This window comes from Rattus rattus, chromosome 14 (genome assembly GCF_011064425.1).
Source record: "Rattus rattus isolate New Zealand chromosome 14, Rrattus_CSIRO_v1, whole genome shotgun sequence".
Taxonomy (NCBI): domain Eukaryota; kingdom Metazoa; phylum Chordata; class Mammalia; order Rodentia; family Muridae; genus Rattus; species Rattus rattus.
In genome coordinates, this window is record NC_046167.1 from 23828461 (window position 1) to 23855871 (window position 27411).

The 27411-nt window shown below is 40.2% G+C and overlaps 1 protein-coding gene across 4 annotated transcripts in view; it reads right to left on the reverse strand.

Annotated features, from left to right (window-relative positions):
• Positions 1-27411, reverse strand: part of Chrm3 (cholinergic receptor muscarinic 3) — a 447786-nt gene that overhangs the window by 314981 nt on the left and 105394 nt on the right. For 3 of the 4 annotated variants that reach the window (XR_004385797.1, XM_032885104.1, XM_032885103.1), the window contains exon 2: positions 12850-12958. The gene's annotated coding sequence lies outside the window, so the exon portion shown is untranslated. Of the gene's footprint in view, positions 1-12845; positions 12959-27411 lie in introns of all 4 variants that reach the window. The other variant, XM_032885105.1, reaches the window with a different exon arrangement.

The window sequence follows — 27411 nt, forward strand, 5'->3', positions numbered from 1 at the left end:
ACATCCACATCTGTATTGGTCCGGCTCTGGCAAAGCCCCTTAGGGGACAGCTATAACAGGCTCCTGTCAGTAAGCACTTCTTGGCATCAGTAATAGTGTCTGGATTTGGTGTCTGCAGAACCCTGAGATACCACCTCATACCAGTCAGAATGGCTAGGACCAAAAACTAAGGTGCTAGCAGATGCTGGTGAGGATGTGGAGAAATAGGAACATTCCTCCATTGCTTGTGGGATTGCAAGCTGATACAACCACTCTGGAAATCAGTCTGGCAGTTCCTTAGAAAATTGGAAATAGTTCTACCTGTGGACCCAGCTATACCACTTCTGGGCATATACTCAAAAGATGTTCTACCATATAACAAGGACAAATGCTCTACTATGTTCAAAGAAGCCTTATTTATAATAGTCAGAAGCTGGAAAGAACCTAGATGTTCTTCAATGGAGGAATGGATACAAAAAATGTGGTACAGTTACATAATGGAGTACTACTCAGCTATTAAAAACAATTATTACATGAAATTCACAGGTAAATGGATGGAACTTGAAAATATTACCCTGATTGAGGTAATCCAGCCACAAAAGAACACACATGGAGTGTACTAACTGATAAATGGACATTAGCCAAGAAAAAAAAAAGCTCAGAATACTCACGATAAAACTCACTGACCATATGGAACCCAAGAAGAAAGATCACACCAAAGTGATCTGAAGGGGGAAAGGGATCTGGGAGGGAGAAAGGAGGGGACCAGAACAATGGAGGGCAGTTCAGATATGGGGGGAGAAGGGGGCGGGGAGTATAGAGGGTCAGGAATTTGAAAGTAGGTGTGTAGCAGTGGGGGAGGGGGAACTGGAGGCAGTCACTAGAAAGTCCCCAAGGCCAGGGACCCAAGAGGTTCCCAGAACACATCAGGGAGGACATTACTGAAATTACCAACAGAGGAGAGATAGAATCTGTAGAGAATACATCCATTAGACAGGCACGGCCTCTAGTTGAGGGATGGGGCCACCCATCCACCTCAAAAATATTAACCCAGAGTTCCTCCTCTCAAAAGGAAGTTCAGGGACAAAGAGTGGAACAGAAACTGAAAGAAAGGGCATCCAGAGACTGCCCCACTTAGCAAGCCTGTGTTTTATGTGGTCAAATGAAGAGAAATGCAAGAGTTTTTATTAATCACAATTATTAGAATAAGTTCAAGTTTGGGAAGCCCCCATGGAGCACATTGTCTAGTAGGATAACACTTTGTCATCATGACCCAGTTCAGAGCTTTTGCTGGTTATTAGTGCCTTTCTACTAGACGGAGAATATGGAGATAGAGGGCTTTGTTAATAAGACCTTTTCACAGGCTATAAACCCCATAGACTCATGGAAAGGATTTTAAAGCAAAAGTGATGGGAAATGGCTGTTATGTAAAAATTCAGTCATTAAAAGTCTTATGGGAGGGGTTGGGGTTATATTAATGGTGCAGTGGGCACAAGGAGAAAGAAAGGTGGTGTTGGTGCAGGAACATTGGTAGATGACTTGGGAGTTTCTAGGTACAAAAACTACCTAAATCCCTCCTTATCAAATATCTTTTAGGAGCCCCACACTGTGACTGGCTCTACCCAGGGTTACTAAAGACAGCAGGATAAACACACAATATGTGAATTGTTCCATTTTATCTACTAGACACTTAGTAAATAGACCAAGGAACTGACTTACATGACTCAGAACTCTTTCACAAGGTAATTTTGGTCAGAATGTTAAATGTGATTAGACATGATCAAGGTCTTCTAGGTCAGAGGACATGGATTGGTCCACTGTCCACTGACAGAAAAGAGATGAAAGTGCTGGATTGTGTGGGGTGCTGGTCAAGGACTCACATTGGATGCAGGTGAGTTTTATCTCATTATGGGTTTGAGAAAGCGTATATTACAGGACTTCTTATCTCCACTGGAAATGTGTTTGGATTTTCAAAGCAAAGAGGGTTTGGCTATTGGAGATATACAGAGAGAGTAAAACTATCAGGTGTTTGTGAAGTGGTTTGAATGAGAATTGTTCCAAATGTATTTGAATGTATTTGAATGCCTTGTCTCCAGTTGGTTGAACTGTTTATTTGGGAAGGATTAGAAAGTATGACCCTGTTGGAGTTGATGTGTTGCTGAAAGCATACTGTGAGGCTTCAAAAGCCCTTTTCACTCCTAATCAATCTCTCCCTCTCCCTCCTCCTCTCCTCTCCTCTCTCCTCTCCTCTCCTCTCCTCCTCTCTCCTCTCCTCCCTCCCTCCCCTCCCCATCCACCCCCCTGCCTTGTGGTTGTGCAAGCTCTCAGCTAACTGCCCCAGTGACATACATACTACCCTGTCTTCTGCCTTTCTCCCACCATGACAGTCTCTAACCCTGTAGAACTCTAAACCCCAATTTAAATTTTCCACTCTAAGTTGTCTTGGTCATGCTGTCTTATCATGGCAATAAAAACGTAACTAAGTGTGTTGCCGTGAATCTCTGATTCAATGGTGATAAAGTATCAGAAAAGTCTGACATTGTAGTCATACGGAACACTTCATCAGAAGAGTCAAACTATAAAACCAAAGGGGCATGCAGACAAGGTAAAAAGCAGAAGAGTTTTAGAAGAAGTTTGATGAGTCATGGGTGAGCTCAGACAAAAAGATATATTTTACTCAATAGCTAGTTCGACACAGGAGTATAAGCACCAGGAACATCCTGTTGTTGCTTTAACATGTATGCATAGCGTATGAATATATGGGGTCACATATATGTTGTTTTATGCATGTGTGTGTATATATGTAGACCAAAGGATGATCTCTGGTGTCTTTCTTGATCATTCTCTACCTTATACATCGAATAAAGGTCTCTTACTTGAACCCAGAGTTCCCTTCTGACTTATGCAGCTAGTTGATGGACAGCTTGGTCCTCAGGGATACCCAGTCTTCACTTCCTATACTGTGGGGTTATACACACACCACCAAAAAACAGTTGGATTTATCAAATCAGCAGGCAAGAAGTGATGAGTCTGAATAAAAAAAATTCAAGATGGCCTTTTTTGCTTAAGAAGGGCCTCCCCTAGTCTCACAGGGGCTCTTTACCCAGGTGTGAAAAGGAATGGGATTAAATTCCATAATGTAACTACTTTCTAAAATTAAAACAAAATCTTATTAGTGTACCCTAACCTTGTAATAGGTATTCCAATAAAAAGGATACCCAGGAGACATTCAACCCAATACAACCTGACAGATATTCATTTTTCTTTCCTATGCTTGTGTTGTTTCATCTTGAAGATGATGAGAACACCAACCCTGGAATAAACTGACAACTCTGAATGCTTCACAGGGAGTTGTTTTTCCGTGCCATAAATAGTTGACATATTTATTTAATAGTATTTATTTATTTAGTGTGTTGTATGTCTACATATGTTATGTGTGTATATATGTATGTGCTAAATTAATAGATGGACAGATTACCATTAATATTTAGAAAATCATTTGAGTCTGGCTTATTTGCATATCGAGCATTGGGTTTTTTTCTTTCTGTTTGTTTTAAGCAGTGGCATTAAAGATGAATAATCTTGACCTGAGAAAGCCAATAAGTCATATATTCAGAGAACTTAAAAGGTAGCTAAGCTTTCATAAATTTGCATTTCATGGAGAGATAAGAAAATGTATTTCATGAAAATGTATATTTTAAAATTTTTATTGTGCATGTGTTCGCATGCATGTATAGTTGTGGTACACACACATGCGTATGTGTATATGTGGTATATGTTTGGATGTGTGCATAGGCACTCGAGCCTGTGCATATGCAGTGGACAATGAGGGCATTAAGCATCTTCCTTTATCATGTTCTGTCTTACTCCCTGGAGACTGGGTCTCTCAGTAAACCTGAGCAAGGGTAGTGGTCAGTAAGTCCCAACCACCCTCCTGCTTTTGCCCCTATACCATTAATTAGCCTTGCAAGCACATGTGGAACCACACTCAGCGTTTTAAGAGTGCTGGGATCCAAATTCAGGTCCTTATACCTGGACAGCAAGTGCCCTTACCCACTGAGCCATCTGCCCAGCCCCAAGCAGACACTGTTTCAGCACATGCATAGTGATGCTTCCCATTTCCCCAGGATAAGTGGGCCAATCAATGTCACTGCAGTCTAGTGAATAAGTATGACACTCTCTTGACTTGCTGGGCTTAATAAAGAGATGATTAGATTCTATCTCAAGATCGCTAAAAATGATTGATTAACTTTCCCGTTAGGAAACTGGCTTGGAAGAGTATGTGGCTGATAGCTTGTTTTGCTAGTGTGTGAACTGTTGCTTTGCTACAAGCTTTTAAACACCCATTGTGAATTGCACTTCTCATTCAGGAATGTGTACAGATCAATGGCCCTACTTATGTAGCCTACTGCTTTGAGACTAGGCAATAAAAACTCAGCATGTAGTATTAACTCAACGCTTCCATGGGACAGAAACTGAACTTTGTCTAGACAAGACAACAGCACCAACAACAATGACAATGACAACAAACAAGTAATTGCCCAATTTGTTTGTTTTCCTTTGCCATGAAGGTGTCAGGGTTTTTCTCATTGAAGGTTTCATAGTACTCAGGTTTTCCTGTGCCCCTTCAGTCACCAGAACAGTTCTCTTCAGCACAGTCTGATGATGCCCCAACAGTCCTAAGGATTTCTACTTTAAATTCTATAGCGAGCATGAAAATTAATGCACCATTTGACAGACAGCACCTTGGACATGCTGAAATGCTCATCTTGAATATGATTAGTATCTGAAGCTTCATGAGTAATGGTGTCAAGCTTTGTAATGTGAAGGCTACTTGGAAGAAAGGTAAATGCATGAACTCATTTATTTATAAAAAGGAGATACAGTTGTTTAAAAATAATTTCATTGGCTGCTGTGTATGTATATATTGTGTGCTTCTCTCTCTCTCTCTCTCTGTGTGTGTGTGTGTGTGTGTGTGTGTGTGTGTGTGAGAGAGAGAGAGAGAGAGAGAGAGAGAGAGAGAGAGAGAGAGAGAGTGTGTTTTCCATTTTGGAACACTTGCCCAGCTGGGTGATCCCAATACTGCAAACAAGAAAAACAAAACAAAACAAAACAAATCCTAAGGGGCCATCTATCTGAGGTCACTCGGTCACTCATCAGATAAGAGATCTTATTGTAAAATCTGAAGACCTAAATTGAATTCTCTGAATGCTCCTAAACTTGAGAGTAGAGAGCTAGGTCCACAGCATTGTCCTAATAGTATTTTAAGTCTCTGTTTAATGCAACTGTATTTCCTCTGATTCTCATATGTATCATGACGTCTGCACTCATCATGCACATGCACACATGTGTGCACAAACACGTAAATTAATTTTAAAAAGTCATTAAATTTAGTACTAGTTGAAAAGGAATACAGGTACTTAGCATTTCCTCTTCTGCATCCACAAACAGACTAACATAGACACACAAGCATCATACACACACACACACACACACACACACACACAAGCACATAAGCACAGATACACACAGGTATACATCTATAAGCATTCTGTTCCCTTACTTTGCACATGCTTTTTGCCTGGCTACCTACACAATGTATGTCACATGGTTCACACCTTCTTTTTGTGAGAGCAAAGGACTGAATGTCACAACCTATAAAAAAGATCACAAACTCAGATGGTGGGCACTGCTTTCCAATTTCAATATACAACTGCAGGTCCTCTACTTAAAAAATATGTTAAGCAGTCAATAAGACATGCTATTCTTCAATTGCATTAAACAGAGACTTAAATTCTATTAGGAACAACCTGGAAACTTGCCAAGTATCACCATTGGGAATGATAAAAACACAGTCCCTTCCTTTATTAATGGATTCTTTTTGCTACACTTCTCAAACTACTTGATCATGTGAAGCTTTAGCAGTGGTCTAATGCCAGTGTGACTGTTACATTTCTGCTTACATAATCAGATGAATATTCTTTATATATAATTCACTCAAAAATTACCTCTTTGTGCTGGATGCATGTCAGCCTAAAATTGCTCATGCCCTGAATATTGTTGTACATTGTCAGACTAACTTCCTCTCTTAAAAATGTCTTTGTTAGCTCATTGCTTCTACTTACCTACTTATGGCCCTATATGGTAGCTCAGCTGCTTGCAATCATCCTTGCTTCTTAATAATTTGACTGTATCAGCTGAGACCGGCTTCACTGTGTATGATTGGTGTCCAAGAAGATGTCACAAGCCTGCAGTATCACTTTAGGGCAGGTGAGATGGCTCAGAATGTGAAAACATTTACTGCATAAGTCTGAGTTCAAGCTCTGGAAACCTGGAAAGAATGGATCCCCAAATGCCCTCTGAAATTCACAGGTCCATCATAACACATGTGCCAACACACACAAACACAGACACACACAGAGACACAGACAAACACAGATATACACAGACAGACACACCAGGAGACATACAAACACATATGGAGATACACACACAAACACATGGAGACACACACATACACACACACACACACAGAGAGAGAGAGAGAGAGAGAGAGAGAGAGCGAGAGAGAGAGAGAGAGAGAGAGAGAGAGAGAGAGCATTTAAAACAGAAACATGTTAATCAAATAAGAGGTCTTTCTTGTCAATAGTGTAGAATGATATAATTTGATAATATGCACTGAACAATTTTAAGTCTTCTTGATATTTAGTTTCTTATTCATTGCTGTAGCATCCTTTTTGCTTTGGTTCTGTTATTTCTCACTGTATTTTAAATAAAGAGCTGAAACCTACACGGATGTTTAAAAATCCCTGACATATACATTGTCCACACTTACAAAATCAGATTAGTATGATTCCTTCTTGGACATAAGTATTTATATAAAGCATACACAAACTCTCCCTCTAGCCCATGAATGTTTATACACACAAATAGTAGCTTTTACTTGTACACTTTAGAAAGGTTTTCTGAGGGCTAGAAAGATGGCTCGGCAGTTAAGAGAACAGATACCTCTTGCAGAGGATCTGGATTCAGTTCCCAGCACACACATGATGGCTTACATCCATGGTAACTCCAGTATAGGGGACTTGATACCGTATTCTCCCCTGCCTCCACCGTACACATATGGAGCACACACATATACTCAGACATATAAATGAAATGACTATTAACCAATCTTTCATGGCAATCTCAGTTTGTGAGTGCTGGGCAGAAGCAATTTATAATGAATACAATAATTGTTATTATTAAATAAACTTAACAACTATAAGAAAATAACCATTTTCTTAGAAATTGGTATAAAAGTAATCATTCTATTCTAAGATAACATGGAGTAGGAAACCTTTGTTGTTGTTGTTTTTGTTGTTGTTGTTTTTGTTGTTGTTGTTCACTTTTGTTTGTTTCTTTTGTTTTTTGAGACAGGGTTTCTCTTGGAAGCCCTGGTTGTCCTAGAACTCAGAGATCCTTTTGCCTTGGGAAACCTCCTTATGGTTGATGCAAGGCTGCTTCTAAAGGTAAATATGTGTAACCATAAACTAATAAGGTAGAAGAGTCAGCTCTACATTATTTTTACCTTTTTTTAATTTTTTTAAGACAATTTTATTTTTAATCATGTGTATGTGCCTATGTGGGGTTAAGTGCATGTGAGCACAGATATGAATGGAATCCAGAAAAGAACATCTGCCCTCCTGGAGCAGAAATTACAGATGCTGCGAGCCTTTGACATGTGGGTGTTGAAACTGAATTTGGGTCCTCTGGAGGAACAGCATGTGCTCTTAATTGTGGAGCCCTTTCTATCCGCTTCGCTTCATGTGAGTTTTTGAGATAGGATCTCTTGTAGCTCAGGATGACCTGGATCTGCCCATGTAGCTGAGGAAGCCCTTGAACTCCTGACCTCCCTGCTTCTGCTTTTCAACAAATAAGATTTTACATATAGGCCACCTGACTTGTTCATTTTTAAGATACTTAAAACATTTTGCTAAATGTAGTTGGCAAGAAAAAGCATGGGTGGTGTTAAAGGTGATTTTTTTCATTTCTTGCTTAACTGTTCAGATTTACATTAATACTAATTTTAAGATACTATCCATATCGCGGACTTTCCTAGAAATATTTGAACAATGGCAAATACAATTATTTCCTGTTCAATCTAAGATCACACATTGGCATCATGGATTCCATCAGTAACTGCACATTAAAAGTCGCTGGGGAGGACATGATGCACTGCACGAGCAGGCGTGACAGGGACTAGGCTAGGGTGCTATAGGCAGAACTCAGGTAGCAAAGAGGCAAAAAATTCCACACCCTGCTTCGGGCTCTTGTTTGCCTTTCAGGACATGCGGTGCTTGTCAGTTCTATCAGCAGAATCATTTAGGCTGTTCTAGTACTGTCTATGAAATTGAGCATGATCTTGAACTTCTGGTCCTCCCTCTTCTACCTCACAGGTGATGGGATGCCATGCTGGGGACTGAACCAAAGGAGTGACACATGCTAGGCAAGTACTCTGCAAAAGTGAGCCACAGACCCTGCCACTTAGCAGGCCTTATCAAGAGACTTCACCTCTTACCATCCTTTGCCTTCTCGCCCACAATAACACGGGCTTAATTATGGCTACAACTTGCCTACTGATTCTTAGAATCCCACTGATAAAGATTTGATTCACTTTCGGTTTCTAAATTCCATCAGAGTTCAGGTCTGAATGCCCAAGTCTTCACTGAACTCTGTCCATCTCTACACTGAGTGACAGACACAATTCACTGATATGTGTGTGTGTGTGTGTGTGTGTGTGTGTGTGTGTGTGTGTGTCTGTGTCTAGAGACACATTTTTAAAAACAAGTATTGGATTGAAACAAGATTTAATCAGCTTCTAACAGAGAGAGAGACTTCTAAAGTTACATATAAATTTATAAATTTTAGGGAGAATATCATAAATATAGAATGGCCAGTAAAACAGTGAAAAATCAAAGTAGAAATCCACGATAATTTATTTAATAACATATTCCAAACTAATGGACCTATGTAGCCCTTTCCTTATAGCCTAATTCTTAATAAGACAGTAAAATGTGAATGCTGTGAACCCTACATTACTGTAAGTGTGGAGAGGGACAGGAAGTGGGGAAAGTGGGCCAGTGGCATCTGTCTACCAGGTCCCTACTCATGGACAGTGTAGCAGTAGCCACACGATATGATCATAGTACCTAGGACTGTACCCCAAGAGCCATTATTCTCAACAATCTCCTGCCCAACCACCACTGCTCTCTTCATGGAAAACCCCACCCATTCTTAAACTACTAAAAAAGCAAACAAGAAGGAGAAAGCACACACAGAAGCCACAGATAACAGCCTGACCGGAATTAAAATTCAGGTGGAATTTACATGTAAACTACTCACTCGATGGCTGTTAACACAGGCGGGTGCAGCGGTGGACGGACCAAGCACTCTGGCTGCCTCAGGTGGTTTATAATTAACGTGGACAGGGGACAAGCCATGGCTCTCTGGTGTGAGTGAGAGCCCTCAGGTTGGCAACAGCTGAACTACAGACATAGACATAAGGCGTGGGGTCATGAGCTTGGCTCCCTCACCCTCTTCGTTATCAGCACTTTCCACCTTGGGAACAAATCATGACTCATGTGGAAAATGCCACTCATTATGAACTACTGAATTTTGTTCAATGCAAGTCCAGAGGACAATATTGGATGTTTGTTCATAACAAGACACATTTTGTATTCATTGCTGAGTGTGGGGTTAGGAAAGTGAAAGTTAAAGCCCTCTTGGCCCTTCATTTTACAATGTGGTTTAAATTCTACCTCTTTCTTCCCTGTTTCCTTTCCTGAAAACAAAAGTTTTAAGTACGGTAGCAGCCCAAACTTCATAATAAATAAAACATAGATCTCTTGCTTATAATCTCTGGTAGGCTTTTAAAAAGTCAATGGAGTATTTATCTGTGTACCATTTATCCATCTCTCTGTGTATCACTTTTCCTTTGTGTGTGTGTGTGTGTGTGTGTGTGTGTGTGTGTGTGTGTGTGTGTGTGTGTTTACAGGCCCACCTTCCTCAATGTGGGTATGAAGGTCAAAGTCAGTTTTCTCCTTTTTATGATGCAGGTTTTGGGGACTGAATTCAGCACCTCAGGTTTGGCCACAAGTGTCTTTACACTCTGAGTGATCTCACCAGACCTATCAGTCTTCTGAGACATAGTTTTAGTATGTAGTCCTGGCTAGCCTGATACTAAACTACAGAATCTAAACTGGCTGGACGAGAAGTCCTTCTGCCTCAGTTTCCATAATGCTGAGGGTTCCAGTCATGCACCACCATGACTGGACCAGTTTTTTTTTTTAAATCTTGGATGACATATTTAAGGTATGTTTGCAATTTGTAACTTGTTGCTTTTTAAAAACGTTAATATTTAAGCCTTGTTAGATAGTTCAGCAGGTAAAGGTATGTATCACCAAGAATGTGAACTTGACCTTGATCTGTGGGACCTACATGGTACAAGGAGAAAACTGACTCTACCACAGGAGCACCATGGTGCGTGAGCAAGCACATAATAATAAATAGCAATATTTACATTTTCCATATTTAAGAAAAGAAATCATGTTATCAATTACAGCATTCTTTAAAAAATCTCCTAAATATAGGATACAGCAAAAAACACTTTCAAAGTCAAGAGATCTGGCTTGTACTTGAAAATAATCCTATGTTATAATTTTGATGATCTCTTTGAATTTCCCAGTAAAGGTTACAGCTATGGGTTCTCTTCAGAGACTGGCTTGAGTCATCCTAATAAAAGCAGCATGGAGTAGACCACAATTATCTCCATTGTTTCTCATAAATAGAGATGTCAAAAAGTTCAATGGCCACTCTAGGTTCCACAGTCCATTGCTGAATGACTTTGAACTTGGAGTTTTCTGGTGATAGGGCCACCATGATGAGCTCATATGCCTTAGGGAAAGCACTGAGCACTCTTCAAGGAGGCCAGTAAACTGCATGCCTATTCTTACTAACTTCTGGAACCCATACTGTATGATAAATTAATATGCTTTATTATGAGCTCCATTACACACACAAGGACATTAAGCACGGAAAAGTTAGATATTTTCTCAGCAACCACAAAGTGGGTAGCTTTGTTGGCTATTCCCTCCACAGAATGACACTGATTCACTACAGGTACACAGCAAGGGAGATAAATGGCCTCTGAGACTTTCATTCAAACGGTCATCTCTGAGAACATATACATACAAATAACCATATACAAACTGAGTGGATGGTACATATATATTTAGGAATACACACATATGTAACAACAATTAAAGAAATGAGGTCATGAATTTTAGGGCAAACAAGGGGTACAGGGGAATATTTGAGGGAAGAAATGGAAGGACAAATGATAGAATTATATCATAATCTAAGATAAATAACTTTAAAAAAACTAGATCTTTGCTCTTTGGAGTGTTTTTCTCTGGTATTTTCTTGACATTAAAAAATGCATCTTTTTATATATTTTCTCACATACATGAAATAATGATATGGACTACAAATTAATCATGCCTTTAAAAATGTATCTTCTAGGAAGGTACCATACAAAACATGTGGTTTTATTAATCAGTATTTTAAAACATGGTAGTTGGAACTCTTTCCCTCTCCCTACTTGTAACTTAGCAGCAAATGGAGCTCATTTTGTACTTTTTTCTTTCTTAGATAGGATCTCATGTCACCTTAGTTGCCCCTGAAGTCACTATATAGCTTAGGATGACTTTGAATTCATGGTTTTTCTGCATCTACCTCCGTAGTGTTAGGATTATGAATGTGCCCTATGTTCCATGATGCCGAGTTTAGGTAGTGTGGGGAATGGTATCCATGATCATGTGTATGGTAGGTAAACACTGTAGGAACTAAGCAACATTCTCGACCTCTAAAACTCAAATCTTATTGCTAGCTCAAAGGTTCACATTCCTTCCTTCCTTTGATTGTCATAGTTATCTTAGGAATTTAGGTGAAGAAGAAATTATTATTTTATGATATTCTCAATTTTTTCAGAGAAACCAAATCTTGGGGAATAGTAGACTAATTGAATGATAAATGAAGCCAAAACTACAATTACTGTCCTCAGAGTACAATTTCCTTCTTATAATGCCATAAATATCATCTGATGTGTGTAAGTGGAAGTACATGGATATCTTGTTGGAATAAAATAGAACTATTTAAAAGTATTAAGCTTGCTGAAATGTAGACCTACCACAATTGTAATTAAATATAAGGTATTACAGAATCAAAAGACAGGACTTTTTAAATTCAGTTAACAGAGATCTAATTTCCTAGTTTGAGGCTTGGTTGTTAAGACAAAAACGGACCAAAAGCAACCTGATAAAGAGAGGATATAGGTTACGGTCTATCATTTAAGGAAAGATAGGCAAGATGCCAAGGCAGGAACCTAGAGGCAGGAACTGAAGCAAAGACCATGGAGAAATGGTACTTACTGGATTGCTAGCTTTTTAAAATATTGTCTAAATCTGCCTGCCTAGGGATAGTACCACCCACAGTGGGCCAGACTCTCTGACATCATATTAACCATGAAAATGCTCCACAGATATGCTCATAGGCCAATGTGATGGAAGCCGTTCCTCAGTTGAGCTTTCATTTCCCCAGATGTGTCAGGTTGACAGCCAAGATCAGCCATCACAGTGCAATACTGATAGTTGTTCTTATTTAATCAGGTTACATGATAGGATATACCTTCATCCTACAATGGATTGAAGCTGAGAGACTAATTTCAGTCATACTTTTTACTAGCAACACTATGGATAAATTAATTATAAAACTATACTTAAAAATATCAACACATAACCATGTAAATAAAGCTGAGTAAAAGTTACCTACAAGTAGAGAGCCTTTGCGTTGTCTATCATGATGGGAAAGAATATGGTTCAGTCAATCCACAGTCCACTGAGCAACTCAGAGCTGAAGTAGATGCCATTACTGGTCATATCTACAAAGATACAAAAGACAATGACAATATCAGTGAATAGACATCAGTAATACCATTTCAGCAATAGGTATCAATAACAGAATAGATGTTTGACAAAAAAATAGCAACTCCCCCCACCAAAATATCACAGGAAGGATCTTCATTTACATACCTCTCTTTTGCCCAGTAGTGTAAAGTACAGCCATGAGAACACATTGTTTATTTAATGTGTAAATTATGACTAAGAATTAAATTTAGTTCAGTGCTAAATATGATTAAGAAATGGGTATAGCAGAAAGTTGCTACAGTGCTTCTGGGAAGATGTAAATTTATCAGTAAGAAACAAAATAAACCAAAAGCAAACATATCATGTGATAAGGATTTGACATGTTCTGAGAATTATGCTAATTCCTGTATATGAAATTTCATTTAATGTTGATAATAAAGCTTCAGTATAGATCACCATCTTGTTTTACAAATTCTAAGGATTAGCTCTCACACCGTTTAGAACACGCATAGCACATGTCATCCTAGACTTGCTTGTGTTGCATGGCCAGGTAGCATGAGTGACAGATCTCAAGACTATCACTTAAGGAGCAAATGACTCCTTTTTGCCCTTGTAGTTCTTTAAGATATTCTATTCCTTAATATTTCTCAATATAGATGTGAATGAAGCTCTCATTTCAGGACAGTACCTAGCACACATAAGTATTTGCTGAGTGAATAAAAAAATATGTGGGACCCACAGTTTTAGGCACTAGCATGCAATTGTCAGAATTTGAATTCCTACTTTTGCCAATCTTGTAATTTATTGGCCAGTGTTATCTTCCTGTTTGAACACACTTCCAAGAAGGAAAACTAGAATGAAGTATTTGAAAAATCATTTGAATGCAATTCAAATATGTTATTCAACAATTACATGTTAGCTGTTTAAATTAGTTTAATTAGAAAACCTCTTCAAAGACTGGCACACTTAAACAATGAAATTTTACCAAGAGAAAACAACACACTCTAGCTCTAGATTAGACAGTAGCTTGGTAATTGACTGAGACACTTTCTCTCATCCTGTAATGCCCAGGGGAAGGACTGCATGAATGCAGGGAAAACTGAAATTACCACAGTGTATAGAACCTCCTACAGGCAACCAGGAGCTGGGAAACTAGGAACAGTTATTTGGGAATAGAGGGAAACAGTTGGCTTGGAGGCTGCAATGATTCTACCCATGAGAAAAGCAGTTTGGCGCTGTGCGGTCCAGAGCAGGGGAGCACGAAGCTCAAGGTCCCTGCCTGGTTCTGCACAGCTTATGAATTAAGAATAGATTTACATCTTTACATTTTTAAACAAGCCAAAATGCTGCTTAAGTCATCTTGACTTCAAATAACAGGCTATATAAAATTTTACTTGGACATGGACACAGATATTTGTTCACACAAGTTCTCTGGCTTCATTCATACTTCCTTGAGAGGACTGTGCCTTTGAGATATAATCTGGCTTGCTAGTCTAAACTGTCCATGCAGGCATCCTTCATGGAATCATCATCAGGGAATTGCCCCCATCCCCAAATGCTCAAGAGGGTTGTAAGAGTTTCATCCATCCTTAAGGGCATGCTCTACTTGTGAGGAAAGAGTGGACCATAACAAGGTGCCCTAGACGGGAGAAAAGCAAGCAAAGCTAGAGGAGAGAATGCACAAAAGGTGGTGTTACATGGGAGACTGAGGATGCGGTCTTCTGTGGAGAGGCCTTTCCAGTTAAAAGGCATCAGATAGTTGTAATAGTTGTCAGAGGACCTGCTTTGTGCTGTCAAGTAAAATGTGAGAATCTGAAGAGAAGATGCCAAGGATCCATCTTCGCTTGCAGAAGTGAGTTAGGCACAGATAATGGAGAAGATGCCCAAATGCCTCCCTATCCAATTATAGCTTGGCTTGAAAGAAACCTTGGTTTGAGGTGAAAAAATTTGGCCCATGGCAAAATTTCCAGCATTTTTTTGTTCATTTTTTTTTGTTTTAGAGTCTTGACAAGTGACGTCATGGTAAAAGCCAACTTCTAGTACCTCTAGTTCAGGGACATTCTAAGTATTCCCAGCGTGGGTGTGCAGGAAATATCCAGTTTGCTTTTAGTCATGTGATCTTCATGGGCTCTGTTCTCTTAGCTCTGCCTCCATTTCTATGCTTCCTCTCTGTTGTCACTACTAAGGCATCTGCTCTGTCTACTATGCGTGGTTTCATTGTCAATGTTCAGGCGTCTCCTGTGCTCCATTCTTAACTTTCACCTGTGTCCTCCCTGAGTAGATTACAAGTTTTGGCTTCAGGCATTCTCTAAGTAACCAGTAAAATAGTTTTCAATTTGACAAAAACCTACCTGATTCAGAATTCTGATACAGGAGGTATAAATATTTTGACACAGTATTTGGTATGTAAATCATTACTATAACTCATATTAATCATATCCTATTATGTCATAGAGTATTTTGTCTACGTTGGAGCTCAGGAGGTAGCATAATCAGTACTTCCCTTAAAAGCATAGAGACCTCAGTTAGATCCAAGAAGCTATGTTAAAATCCAGGAATGGTGGTGTATAATTGTAAGTACAACACTGGGGAAGCAAATAAGTCAAGATTTCTGGGAAAAATGAGACAGAGAGAGAGAGAGAGAGAGAGAGAGAGAGAGAGAGAGAGAGAGGAGAGATCATATACCTACATGCTAATAGGATAATATGACAACTTACAAGAGTAAAGTTCTCTCCTTTGACCATGTAGATCCTGGGAATCAAATTCAAGTCATCAGGAGGCTTGGTGTCAAACACCTTTACCCATTGAGTCATCTCACTAGCACAGTATATAGAATTCTAAAGTCTAGCCATTTCCAGACAGCCAATTAAACTTTTTCTCACTATCACTTTAAGCTGATAATTTCACAGATAATTTGCTAGGTAAACAATAACTAGAAGTTGTTGTTGCAATTTTCTGCTAGTTTTTCAAAGGTCTTGATCCTATTGACCACCACTTTCTCTATTTTTCCCAGATCCAATCTCCAGAACTTTCCACTCAACTTTGTCTTCCTTTGGTTTTGTTTTTTGTTCTGTTTTCAAAACCCAACAAGACCAATTTGTGCAGTCCAAATATTCTCGGATGTGTGATCTTCTATTGGAATGTGGGTGGCTTGTTAATTTTTAACAACAAAAGGGAGAGAGTTAGCACTGTCTAATCTAAACTGTTAGACCTATATAATGGCTTAATACTATAATAAATATGGAGGCCATATTGACATGCCATGTGTCAAGTACAGAATATAAAATACTAAGGGCAGTCTTTGCTGGTAGATTAGTAGTCAGACTGTATGACTGTGGATAAGCTGTTTTCAGTTCCTTGATTTTTCTGAGAGAATGAAGATCATGTGGAATTCAAATGCATGCTTAAAAGAAGATTATATGTATGAACTTCTAAAGTAGTAATATCCAAGACCCTCAGTATGGCCACTCATTTCTTCTCAGAATATGACTAGCATTATTAAAATCTGTTTATTAGTCTCTTTTAACAACTGCAATGGAAACATTTAGAGAGAATTACTGAAGTTTCATTTGAAATGTAGTCATTTGAACCATCTACTTTACTTAAAATAGACACAGTTCACCTTACAGTTTCCCACTCATCAGAAGCAATTACCACGCTATGATGCTGACTTCCTGAGAGCAAAAGTTGAATTATGCCAACATTTTCCGGGTCGTTCTGATTTCTGACTATAACAAATACCCAAGAAGAACATGTTATAGAGAAAAGAGGTTTATCCTGGTTCACAAGTTTGTGATGTCAACTACATCTGTTCACCCTGTTGTTTTTTATTATTATTTTATTTTAGCATATAAAGGTAGTAGAGTATGGCAGTCAAGTGAAAAATAGAAAGAGAATTTGGCTGAGGACTTGTTCTCCTATTTAAGGATACTTCCTCAGTTACTCCAAGACTTTGCACTAAGTTCTGCTTCTAAAAGACTCTAGCATCCCCTAGCAGTACAAGATGTCAGAATAAATCTTCAGCACATGGGCTTATATGGAACACATAACGATGTATCGTTCATGCTATGGTTCAAATGTAGAAAGTCCCGCACAGGCTGTGTGTCTGTCACAGTTGATCCTCATCATGTGGTGCAATTAAAGGATGCTCTGCATCTTCTAGAGATTGGGGCTTAGTTGGCAGGAAGAGGACACTCGAAGACTTTACATTGGTCTGCTTCTGTCTGGAGCTTTGTTCTCTGATTGGCTGAGATGTCAGCAAGCTTCTGTAAGCTGCCACTGTTTCAAATAGGTGATGGTTTTGTAATGAGACCTTTTCTCGTGCCTTCCCTGGCATGGTAGACTCTACCCTCTGAACTGTGAACCAAGATAAATCCTTTCTTCCTTAAGTCACTTCTGTCAGGCATTCAGTCACCCTGAGGTGGAGGGGAGAAGCAGCTAACACACAACTCTGTGTTTTATCAGGGCAAAACTGTCAACAGGATGGCCTGGAAGAGAAACCGCAACCATGAAAGCACATGTCTGGCAAACCTGAGGGCCAGGTAACTCACATAGAAAGCTTTGCGTGGTGTACTCACTCCTAATCACAGAGCCCTGTGGGTGGAGACACGTAGATCCCTAGGATGCAGGAATGACTCCTGAAGTAGGCTTCTGGCCTCCATCAGCATGTACATGTGTACACACACACACACACACACACACACACACACACACACACACACGACCATGTGCACTAGCGTGCACATGAACACATGTATTTACATATGACAACAGAATGTCAATATACTAAAAAGACACTTACATTCCTGCTGGAAAGGGGCAAAATATTTGACCAGAGCAACACTGTGTCTAGAGAGCCACAAAAGGTGAACCTCCTAGAGGACATCTCAATGAGCGCTCATCCCAACTTCAGATGTTCGTCTGAAGGAAGTCATAACTTCCCGCCTCCTGAAACTAACTCATGAAGAAATTGTTTCTTTTTCTTTTTGTTCCTTATTCTTATCACATTATCACAGAACAAAGGCACCGCAAACTGACAGAAGTCTGTGGAATCAAAAGCACCAAGGCACAAAAAGTGACCTTGATTGTATGATTAGGGAGGGAGAAGGATCATTGGGAAATGGAATGGTCTCCTTGTGTGGGAGGGCTTAGCTCTTCCTCTCAGGATTACCTATACCCAGAGTCCCCACTTCATAGATCACCAGTTCAAGTCTATTTAGGGCTTAGGAGGCCAGGAAAATGATGATTCATGAGACATAAATTGCTAATTGGAGCGGGATTTTCTTATACAGAAAGAGTTAGACGAAAGGGTTTCTCCCTCTCTTTGTTAAGATGATAAAAGCTTATTTCATTAGAGATAGTTATAGTAGTTCTTTCCTTCTGCCATGTGGGATATAGAGGTTGAACTTGGGTCATCAGATTTGGCAGTAAACAGCTTTACCCACTTAGCCATCCTGCTGGCTTTTGATATAACTATTTTAGTGCCTGGATGGCCTTGGTAGCTAGGTAGGAAATAATAAATCAAAGTGATAGAAACTCTTCAGGAGAATGATCCAGGAGCAATGAAAGTAGGAGGCATTTCTCAGATTGTTTAAAATTGCACCTGGGAGGAGGGGTTTGGGGTGTGTTTACACTTGTAATGACATAGTTGTCACTTTGTGCTTGTATTTATTGGCTATTAAACTTGAAGAGATCAGCCATACTGAAAATTAAGTCCTATGTATGCTGCTTTCTGGGCTGGTGTTCCAATGTCTGTATCCTTTCAAGTTGAAATCAGGACAGTTAAATTAACTAGACAAAAATCAGTGTGCTTTTTTTCATATATAACTTACAAAACAGAGCATCTCTGTAGTCTCTCTGAATTTTACCTCCAGCTCCAACATTATCTAATTGGGTTGAAACATCCATTTGGCAGGCAGAGGACAAAGGGCGCTCTCCCATCCATCAGAGCTGCGAGTTGGGTGCAGAGGCAGTCAAGCCCTTTTGTTAAGGGGTGAGGAGGAGTTTAGCTAATGCAGAACAAAGGCCAGAAGTTTGAGCAAAGGGCCAGCATGAACAGAGGAAGTAGCTTCCGGAACATGTGCCTTGGGGTAGGGGAAAGGATTAAAAGTCACTTTCAGACCAAGACTTATCATCTTCACTAATTGCACTGAGGACAAGAACTACTTCAATTAAAGGAAAAGATGCTTGCAAAGCCTTCCTGAAAGGCATGGCCATAAGCTCGTTATTTTAGCTAGCATGTGCTTCTGCTTCTCTCTTCCTTTTCTTTCTCTTGCCTCTCCTCTTCCTCTTCACTCTGTTCCCAGTCCAGCTTAGCAACTCCATGGCTACAGTTCATACTGCTCACATGCCTACTCGTGACCAGAACATGGGTCAGTGCTTTACATGTACAAGACTCCTATTCTCACAGTATTCTAATACCGTTAGGATTCCCTGTATTTCCAGAAGCTTCAGTTCACAGTCACATAGACAGTGAGTAGGTCAAAGCTGGAACATGCATGACTCATTGTTTTAAAATAAGATAACCACCCCAAAGGAGAACTACATGTAAATGCAGAAGTCAGTTCAATACAGTACATCTTCATCACGTAAGGGATTATTAGGCTGGGAGAGGTGGAATTTGGAAGTAAAATTAAGTCATCTACCAGACACGCCCCCATCCCCCCCCAAATCTCTCAGTCTGTAAGTGGTGAAGCCTCACTTGGATGTGAACTGAAGCTCTTTCCTTCCACTGATGATACTGGTCAAATAATTAAATTCAGAATGGAATGCTCCTTTCAGATTGCATGGTTGGTCTCATTTAGCAATAATTTACATATGGAAACAGCCTTGTGTGTGTGTGTGTGTGTGTGTGTGTGTGTGTGTGTGTGTGAGGTTTGAAGGGACTTTATCAACAAGCACAAAATACAGTCAAAATAGAAAACAGCTCCCCCCTAGAAAGGTAGCCATGTTCCTTTGTGTCGAGTCTGTCCTACCACCCTAGCCCCAAGAAATGACTTCTGCACTTGCACTTTCTCCCAGAATGCCTTGCAAATGGCATCATACAGATTGAGTCCCTTTATGCTGGGCCTATCTTACTTGAGGTATGAGAATAACATTGCCACAAGCTACAGAAAGGGTTTCATCTCCAGACTCTGCATCCTTTGGTTTGCGTACCCTTGCCCGATGCAATACCACCTGGCAGTGACTGGCGCCTTTTACAGCTGCTTCTAAAAATCAAGGAACACAGAGCCTATGCTCTTCTATACAACTAGCTGATTATTCTGCATGTATAAATTCCATTATACTTTTTTGTGCCTGACTGCTAATTTATGCAAATTTCTCCTAAAAATCTCCTACCTCTTTCCCATATATACATAATAAAAAAGTAAATAAATAAGCTAAGTTTCTTTTTTTTAAAAAGGTGGAAGTGTTGAAGTCAGTTTGGATCCAGTGTATGTTGACAGCTGCAGACAGGTGCCTTCTAATGGCGAGTGGTAAGTGGATAGAGATAAATAAAGATAATTACCGAGGTGAAGTCACAGGTAATTACCGATATATAACATACGTGAATTATGTGAAAGAGCTGGAACTTCATATTTTTCCATTTCTGAATTAGTAACTGGTTGCCATTAAACACAACGTATGCTTCAATCTGGTTAACTGCCTTTTCAAGCAAAGCAAGACTTACATACATTTCCCAGTAATGATTTCTTATCTTTTTTTTCTTGAAAGGCAGCTTGTGCCAAACCATTCCATCAGACACTAGAAAAAGACATCAGTGAGTTCAGAAGTGAATGGGAGGTGATGAGGGGGTGGAACAAGTAAAGATATTTTTCCCCATAAGCCTGAATCAGCAGAGGAATAGCCAAGTTGGGTTCTTGGAGTCTTCCAGAAAAAAGTATTTGATTTTTGTCTCTATCTCAAATTAAATTAATGCTCTTTTATTTCTCTCCTTCACCTCTGAGTCCCTAGGATATGGATGTTCTATTGGCTATGAAGGTTCCTAGGCACACTGCCAATCATGCTTCAACATCAGCTGTCTCATCCCAAAGCTGATCATTGCTATCTATAGGTGGCTGCCACATTTACTTCGCCATCACCGTGTCCTGAGCCTTCTAACAGATGGTCAGCTAAAAATCCAGGGTGAACAGAACCAAGTCAGGGCAAGCATTCTTATCCTGTCAAAGAAGCACAGCAGGGGGACTTACCAGGTCTCTCTGAGAGCCTGGCTCTAGTACAGATGCAGGCCTCAGTTCTGCCAAACACCAGTGGGATGAGCCCACAGGATCCCTCAGGGCCTGTTATTCAGAGGGCTGCCCATGGTCAATGAGCCAGCACATGGGCCATGGGGACTTGTCATAGTCTCAGCATAAGAGAAAGAGAGCAGTGATGTTAAAGTGTCTGACTGGATCCTAGATGCAGCCTCTGCATCTCTAAGCTCAGTAAATAACAACAGAGGATGACCTTTACTAAAGACTCTGTCAATCACTTGTACACTTTTCTTTTCAGCCGCCTTTCAGCCTTGTGTGGGACCTCCTTTAGGGGATGGAGGAGTTGAGCAACATGCATGAGCTCACAGGTTTCCATTCTGGGCTAAGCACTTGGCAAAACCTAGAAATACAAATTACAGATCATCATGCCCACCCTCCTACAAAGCAATCCTATAGCAGGAGAAAATATTTTTAAAAGTTTGAGTACATGACTAGGAAGCTTCTTCTTTGCTGGCTAGCTTTCAGAGTACCAGAAGGTGCTAAGCAGGCTGCTCGGGGAGTCATCAGCCTTACCCTGCTGTGAACCCTGCAAGCTACAATAATAACATGCATGGCAAGATATGCCCATGGATGCAATAATGGCACATATGTTATGAGGATAACGAGCCATATTCTGCTTCAGTTTAATGCTTGTTCTATAGGAGGGAAAACATATGTCTGACATTGTAAATCTGGCCAAGAACCCATAGCTGGAAGGTCACAGGCATCAGTGATGAACCTATAACAACACAAGCTTTAATAACAAAGAGATGAACTAGAATGACCGAGTTGGAACTTTACACATTCTTACTCTGTGACATGCAGTTAAGTATCGTGTATTCTGTTTTAGTTAACTTTATATTGCTGTGTTGAAATACCATGACCAAGGCAAATTAGAAAAGTCTGTAATTAGGGGCTCATCATTTCAGAGGGTTAGAGGGTGTGACTCTCATGGCAGAGAACATTACAGTGGACAAGCAGGCATAGCTCTGGAGTAATTGCTGAGAGCTTATGTCTTGAAAGAGTATTACGACACAGAAAAAGCTGACTGGGAATGCAATGGGCTTTTAGAATCTCAAAACACACATGAAATGACATACCTCCTCCAATAAGGTATTACTTCTTAATCCTTCCCAAACAGTTTCACAAACTGGATACCAAATATTCATACATATGAACCCAGGGGACCATTGTCAGTCAAACCAACACAGACGAAGTGTCTCCTTTCAAACTCATAAGCTACCAAGATGAGTTCTTTGATTGTCATCCTTTGTGTAGATGGGGAAACCGAGGCTAACAGAAGTTAATTAAAACACCAGAAATCATTAGCTAGTAAGTGATGAAGTCTGCGATGTAGTATTTGCCAAGAGCTGCAAAAGTACAGAGGACAGAGTAATTAACAGACACCAGAGCTCAGGCCATGCTTCACAGGGAATTGTTTGACATTTGAACAGAGTCTGAAAATTGAGAGTGACAGTTCATTTTGAAGCAGAGAGCAAACATCCAAGAGTTCAAGAATATCAATTGGCAAGACACTCAGTTGTCTCTGATTGTCAGCAATCAGCATGCGTGGTGGTTGAGGAAAAGGCTGGTAAAGATACATCGAGTGGAAACAGGAGAGGATGCAAATAAATATTGGTACTTATTCTTTAAAAAAAGATTTGTTTTTTTGAAAAAATCTAGTCTTCATAACTCTTGTTCAACAGTTTAGGTTTTTAAAATTCAACATCCTAGGTTTGGTTCCTCTACTTCTGTCATTTATTAACTATATTACCTTGGTGAGCAAACTTTATCCAACAGACGTCTTTTCATCTGAGAAACCAGGATAAATACAGTAAGTCTTCTGCAGGCTGTTAGCATGAAGCGAAACTACCTTCATAAAAGACTCACTAGGGTTTGGAGATGTCAAAGGGACATAGTGAAAATTGTTTTTCACCACTGTGGAGTCCACAGTAGATGGACAGACTTGGTTTACAGACAGCAGCAAAGAACATGTAACGAAGAAAACAAAGTCTAATAAATGATACTGTGTTTAGTTCCCGGTTTAGAAATTAATATCATCCAAAGCAGGCATGACACATGGACCACATACTTGCATTTAACAGAGAAACAATGACACAAACATGGTATCAAGGGGCTTTTATTGGCTAAAGGTATAGGGGACCTCACATGAGCTATGGGTCTCTAGAATGCACCAACACCTGGTCAGCTGTCGCATCCAGTAGGCAGGTGTGCCATTATGCTTGGCTAAAGCACTTGAGTTAAGTAGATTTACTTCATATCTGTGTATACTAACACTAAAAACCAGTGATTCACCTATGGTACAACCTTAACCAGATAGGTTTATAGGTTTGGAAGCAGGATTCAGCTGTACAGGACTGGAAAAAGTATCCTATTAGGAGATGTGAATTAGGTTAATTACAAGGTAATTTAGGTCAGCATCTCTTGATTAGGGATGATTTCAATGAAGACTGATACAGGCTGGAGTGGAAACAGAGTCATGTTGGTTTTAGTATACTGGTTATGAGGAAGGCTGGTGCCTGAACTCAATCCCAGTCACTCTTTAGAAGAGCATGCCTCTTTCCAATCCACTTTGAACCCAGCTCATGCTTCAGGTAAGTTTAGCCCAGGATTTTCCAACCTGCATCCCAATGGACTCTCTTGGGAAGCTTTAAGATGGAAATCTGAGCTTCATTCCCAGGCAGGAACTCAGCTGAAAGTGTCCTGCCCTGGGACTCAGGGGCTTCTGCAACATTGGAGGGAGGAGTTGGGGTGGATATGCTCAAAATATATTGTTTATATGTACGAACTTAAGAAATAATAAGTTAGGGGGAAAGGTCCTTGGGATGATGGTGCCAAGCACCTAGATGTAGAAGCATTAGGATGGGCAAAACGTTGTGGCCATTGTCTTGTCTGACTCCACCACCCAAAGGCCTTAGGATAAGAAATTCCACAATAACAATTTTCTTAAACACATTTATCACACATGTATTAGTGTGTACTTCATGAACCTTGAGAATGGACTTTGCCACAGTTCACTGAAGACCAGACTCTATTGCTATGTTCATAATACCCCAGTCTTAAGGAGGGGCAGAGCAATTTTTTTCCAGTATGGGGGTTCAAGTTCTGTAAGGGGGAGGGCAGCCTCCTTGTACCAAGTGCCAGATTGCAGGAATGTACAATGGCAGGGATCTGTCTTCTGGGGAGATAAAGATAGAAGCTGTCAGTAAAACTGGTATTTATTTTGAAAACCGCAGAAGGCTCGTTTCTAAAAAAGAAAGAGGGGTACAGGAGGATAATATGAGAACTTAGTATGCATGTATAATATATGAACTATAGTTCGTAAATTTCTAGGAATGTAGAGTGAGCCTACAGAGAGGGGCTTACTGGGTTTCCAAAAGGACAACACAGGCGAGACATAGGTTTAGTAGTTCGGGTGGATTTTAAGACTTAATCTTTGTCAAACCACTACTCAAAACATCTAAGTTATAGGACCAGCCTACAGGCTCAGTAACAGAATGACACATAAGAAAAATGCTATTTTTTCAGCTACAAAGAGAAATGAAATCATGACGTTTATAAGAAATGGGCACAACTGGAGATAATCAAGAAGCCAGTTCACCTCAGCACAAGACAAATGTTTCCTTGGTTTGTGGTCCCTGTTTATGTCTTTTACAGAGACATAAAGCCAGATATGTATAAGGGATGTGATAGAAGAAGTGATACTGTGTGATGGCACACAGTGGGTTAATGGGAGTAAGGAGGTAAAAGAGGGGTTTGGGAAGGGAAATGCTCAATGCACATTTATAGATAGGTAGGCAAGATGGCTCACTGGGTAAAGGTACTTGCAGAGAAGCCTGATGACCAGAGAACTATTCCCAGGATCCACATGAAGGAAGGAGAAAACTGACTCTTGTGAGCTGTTCTCTAATAAGCGGCTCTCTCTCTCTCTCTCTCTCTCTCTCTCTCTCTCTCTCTCTCTCTCTCTCTCTCTGTCTCTGTCTCTCTCTCTCTGTCTCTCTGTCTCTCTGTCTCTCTCTCTCTCTCTCTTTCCCTCTGTCTCTCTCTCTCCCTCCCTCCCTCTCCCCCTCCCTCTCCCTCTCTCCCTCTCCCTCTCCCTATCTCCCTCTCCCCCCCCCTCTCTCTGAATAAATGTTAAATCAATAACAAACTAACAAAAGACAATGTGGTATACATTTGAAAGAAAACTAGGGACTTGGGTATCTTGTCTATCAGCGCCATCCAAAGAAAATACTTAGTACAAAGCTTCATGACACAGGCACACTCGATACAGCATTATAAAATTTTTATTTATTAAATTGCTTTTAGAAATTTAATTTGCTCAACTGACACTCATTTTCAGTTTGAACATCTGGACTCTCTTGGCCATCCTGTAAGGGAAAGGGTTTTGTAGGACGTCATCGAATGACTGAGTTCTGTGCTGTGTGGTTCTACCTTGCTTCCGCCCCCTTTGAAACATGCATTCCCCCAAACATGTGTCTGCTCACTAACTGCTCCTGGTTACTTTACAGTTACAGTGTCATTGGTTCCTGGTCCTGCTCCAAACCCGAAAACGGACTGAAGGACTTCGAATGTTATTAAAGGACAAGAGAAGCATGAAGTGAGAATTAATAAATATATGTGGATATATTATTTCTTATACATTATATATTAATTAAATTGTCTATTATGATATATGCATATGTGTAAATGACATTTTCAAGCATGGATGGCAATTGATTTAGCCCTATTTTTGTTTCTGCAAATGTTTCATTTGCAAATATTTTTGACAACTGTCTCTTTGGCTATTTTCATTCATTAACTTATTCATAACCTTTATATTCTCTTTTCATTTGTAAAACATCACTGTTGGGGAGTTGAGTCCCTCCTGCACTGGTAATATATAAAGTAGTCTGAGAACTGGTCAAAGTTACTACAGCTATTTTAATCCGGGCATCTCTTTTACCTTTAGACTTCAGTGACCCCAGTTTTTTTTCCTGGAGCTAAGGATCGAACCCAGGGCCTTGTGCTTTCTGGGCAAGCGCTCTACCACTGAGCTAAATCCCCAACCTGTGACCCCAGTTTTTAAACATCAAAGTGGACAGGAAGCTACTTCCATGGTCAGGATGCTACTGTTCCTGGATTCTAACTCTGCTATTCATTCCTTTATGAGAAATAATGGACCAATATGATAAACCAGCCCATGCTTGGTTTATTCTAGAATGTTGTAAGATAATTAGTTAATACAGCAATAGATTCAAACTAAAACAAACACTCACTAATCCATCAAATAAATACTGGGTATTGGGTACTATAGTACTAGAACTGTAGTTCTGGAACTCCATGGACAAGGACAATGTGTGTGTCCCCATGGATGCATGACCGTCAGGCTTGGGTGGAGGATCCACTATCCAGCCAACACGTGCAGCAACAGGTGATCAGACTGTGACAGCTGCTGGAAAGCAAAACCCAGGGAAACGTTGTGATAAACAATTGAGTGTGTCATGACCATGGACAGAGAGCTGAGAAAAGCTTTTCTGAGGGGGTGACAGCTGGAATCTGAAGAGCTGGAGGCAAAGTGTCCCGAAAATTTGGGGGAGGAACAGGTGCTCACACCTGTGTCTTCATCTCTAAGGTTTCCTGTTTCCTCCACCGCTATCAAACCATCAGCTCTGAGAAATGTCCCCAGACTGAAAGGTTCAGACATGGAGGGGCAGTAAAGAAAGACCGCTGTACACAATTTTAGTGGAATTGGCTAGTCTCGCTTACTTTGAGATCCCGAATTTACAGAGGCAGCGAGAGAGATGTGCCAAATGGAAGTGTCATTTGCAGCTCTTGACTTTTCTAAAAGTTACTGCTAACACATCTGTGGAAGGCAGGCTCTGAGAGCACCGAATGCAGTTCTGACACTATGCTGAAATCCAGCAAGGGTGGCATGAAAAAGAAACCAGCATGACATTTTCCTTTGACAGTCTCTCATTTTTTCCACCACGGAATGCAGGAGAGATGGCTGTGGCAAGCCAGCAGACTGTGCTTGAATAGCAGTATGCAGCTCTCTCTCTCTCTCTCTCTCTCTCTCTCTCTCTCTCTCTCTCTCTCTCTCTCTCTCTCTTTCTCTCTCTCTCTGTGTATGTGTGTGTGTGCCTCGTGTGTTTGCATGTGCATGTACACACATATGTAGGTGTATATATACAAGCATATGTGTACATGCATTTGTAGGAGGTTCATGCACATGT